The sequence below is a fragment of the Cupressus sempervirens genome, chromosome 9 (genome assembly GCF_028749045.1).
Source record: "Cupressus sempervirens isolate cs-2001-9-10 chromosome 9, ASM2874904v1, whole genome shotgun sequence".
Classification (NCBI taxonomy): Eukaryota; Viridiplantae; Streptophyta; class Pinopsida; order Cupressales; family Cupressaceae; genus Cupressus; species Cupressus sempervirens.
The window spans coordinates 755,187,477-755,190,972 of record NC_143126.1 but is presented as its reverse complement, the minus strand read 5'-3'; the positions used below and the strand labels follow the sequence as shown (position 1 = coordinate 755,190,972).

Sequence of the window (3,496 nt, the reverse complement as noted above, 5' to 3'; positions counted from 1 at the left end):
GTTATATTTTACTACGATGGTCCACATGGAACATCATATAAAAGGAAACTCACAGTTGATGATTAATGTTGAACAAGTTTTTGTAGTTGAGGCTGATGTTGTTGTTGGGTTTGCTAAAGTTGTTGTTGTTTTTGTGAATTGGACTACTTCATCTGAGGTTGTTGTTATTGGGGTTGCAACATTTGAGGCTTTTGTTGTTGATGAGGTTGTTGTAGCTATGGCTGAGGATGCAATAGTTTCTTTTGTTGCTCAATTTTTTTCAGCATGACTACTAATTACACGATAACATAAATTGGAAACCATAAGAAACTATATCATTTTTTTTCTTTCAAAAGATAGCATTTTAAGTGAAAAGAGTGGCCTCTTATGAGAAAGTTGCATAATCTAAATGTCTAACATTAATCATAAATTTTCAAGTGAAGCTAACAAGATTGAATAAAATAATGTTTCTTAGAATCTTGCTTTCACCTGTCACACTATTATAATAATACTTGTATCCCTCTAGAGAAGTATGCCCTATCCAAACACAAGTCAGCAGTGCAGAACTAGGGGCACTAACTGGTGTGACAACTGTAGTAGTCTTGGTTTCAGCAGATGCATAAAGTGCACTGGTGGAGCTAGTTGTCACAATTCTTTGTGACTATGCTAAGAATCTCCATGGATTTATCAACAACATATAACAATGCTAATATTATACCACATTAACAACTCTAAATAAATCAATAGCCAAGTCATAAATGCATTACTAACTTGTTGTAGTCTAGATTATTGTTTCGGAGCCACTTGATAATAACCCTAAAAAATGAAAATCATGAATAAGTATTCTTAAGATATTTCACATTCACTGAACTAGTTTGAGTCATTACATTTATTAGCAATGTTTATCATGCACTTTCTTTTACTGAGGGCACATCAAGAGTGGTTTTAGTTGGGATTGAGTTGAGGCCTATGCTAAAGGTGCTAGTACCAGAGGCAACTAGATCTATTATTGAAATGAAAGGTGTTGTTGGGGTTGAACATTGCTTTGCACAATAGGCACTTGCTATTGTAATAGTTGATTAGAGAGCCGTTGTTGTGATAGTTTCTGCATTGATTGCTATTGTGATAGTTGCTGAGGTTGGGAAGGAATTTGCTAAAGAGAGGAAGCAACATTTGGCTAGATTAGAGACTAAGAAACATGAAATTGCCCATATTTAGATGGTTGTTATGAATTTGGTGCATGGAAAAATGGGGTTTGTTGAACATATTATTGTGAAGATTGCAACTATTGACCATACTATTGCAAAGACTATTGGGCCTACAATTGTGAAGGAAATTATGTGGGTTGTTGGGCATGTGGTTGCACATGTTGACAATATTTTTGTAAAGATGGTTGGGCCTACATTTTTAATTGAGATTGTGTTGGTTGTTGACTATGTACTTGAGAGGATTGCACATGTTGACCATATTGTTGCAAATTCAATAATTGCTGCAATTTTTGCAACTTTGAATGAGATTGCGTGGATTGATGTTGATTTTGGAATGATGGCTGCAACTGTTGCTGCATTTGGTGTGTTTGTTGTACTAGTGGTAACCAACCTTGAACTTGATTCTGATACTATAGAGAAGATGAATTTTAGCCATATCAAGGACAACACCCAACACATCACTAAATATCATAAACAAAATACTATCCAAACCATTTCTACAGGCAACCAAAAAATGCAAATCCTTGTCAAAACTTATCAATTTAAAATGTATCATACCGATTAGTTGATACAAAAAAAGAAAAAGAAAAATCTAAAAATGTACGTGCTATAGAGAAGGGGCAGTCACCCTTACAAAGCCTTCTACTAGAGTGGACACATGAAGAGGCCCTTCAACAGGGCCATTTACTAAAATCTAGGGGCAACTGGTAGATCCAACCTATACATCACAATTGATGTCTATATTAAACAATGATACAAATCTCCTTAAAAATATTACTAGAAACTCCCAAATGTTAATAATATATATAAATAATATAATCAACAAAGTAATACTCGAATGGCCTTAACAATGGTGAATGTCCTCCTACAAGTCATAATCTTCCACTAGGAGTTGATCATCTTCCATATGGATGCTATCCAACTTGTGGGGATGGTATTCTCATATTTTCTACACCCATGGGCGGCTAGTTTCTAGGTGCACCTTGTCCTCCTATGTGGCCTACACCACTCACAATAGTTCTACATGAGAATCACAAATGATTCTACTAAATACATTATTTGAAGCCTCCAAATCAAACACATTAGATTATTTATGGCTTACCTAGATCCAAATGGCCTCTACTGTTCAACACCAAAGCTTGGTGCTCCAAACATAGGGCCATTTCTAGATAATATAAAAAAAAAATTAACACCTAAAATAAGTTGGGAATACACTAGTATTTCAAGATACATATTGATGTAACATGTTTTAGGTGATAAGATAAATAGAAGTTTGTACCTTGCATCTCCAACTTTGGCTCTTTTAGGCTCTACAAACTGTATAGTCAAAGGTTGATTGCATCCCTAAAAAAGTACATTTTCACAAGGCTAAAGTGTAGTTTACATTTGAGAACTATATCAAAATTACATACCCACTGACACAAATATTAGCAATTGAAAACACAATGTTTACCTTCATTGTGAAAGCTCCATGTAATTTGTTAATAGCTGCTACATCCATTTATCTAGTTAACAAGTGCACATGCTACACAAATAATTTAATAGTTGACAAAGACAATATTAACCCTGAAACATTTTTATGAATCAAACTATTAAAAATAGTAAAAGTTTCCTCACCTTTTTTCTATTTCTATTCATCTTTCATGATATCTATGTCATCAATAGGACCAAATTCAACAAAGATCTATCTGTCAAAAAAATAAAGGATTTTGTGAGCATCAACACTAAACTACCATGCCCAATATTATAAAATTTCAATTATCCATATTGCTCATTGACCAATGCATTCTGTACTTGTGAAAGACTTTATAAAGATTATTAGTACCATATATGCCTTAAATATTAGAAAAGGAACCATAATATTTCAATTTACCCACCCCATATATTTATTGATAGTAAGAGAAAGAAAACATGATGAGTATGATATAAGACTTGCAAGTTGCAAAGAAAATCCAATCATCAAAGATGAACCAATGATCACTTCTGCTTATATAAAAGTACATGTTTCATAAAATAATAACCTCCTCAATATCCTTTTCCAGTGCAAGTTTATTCAATGAGATAACAAACAATTTATGCTTCATTGTACCTCACAAATACACAGGCATTTCGAGTTAGCACAAGCAATGCTCATACCTTTCAAATATCTTAGACCAATACACCAAATTCAATATGTGTATTTTGAGTAGAGAATTTATGGATGTCAATAGTGATTGAAATTTATAACAAAAATCATAGAAGACTCTACTAGTGCAACAAAAAAACTAGTTAGAATCTATATCAAAGCTGGGTATCATTGGGAAATGGAA

General features: G+C 33.4%; 1 pseudogene; it reads right to left on the bottom strand.

Annotated features, from left to right (window-relative positions):
• Positions 1-412: 412 nt before the first annotated feature.
• Positions 413-3,271, bottom strand: LOC149540877 (uncharacterized; annotated as a pseudogene).
• Between the last annotated feature and the right edge of the window lie 225 nt (positions 3,272-3,496).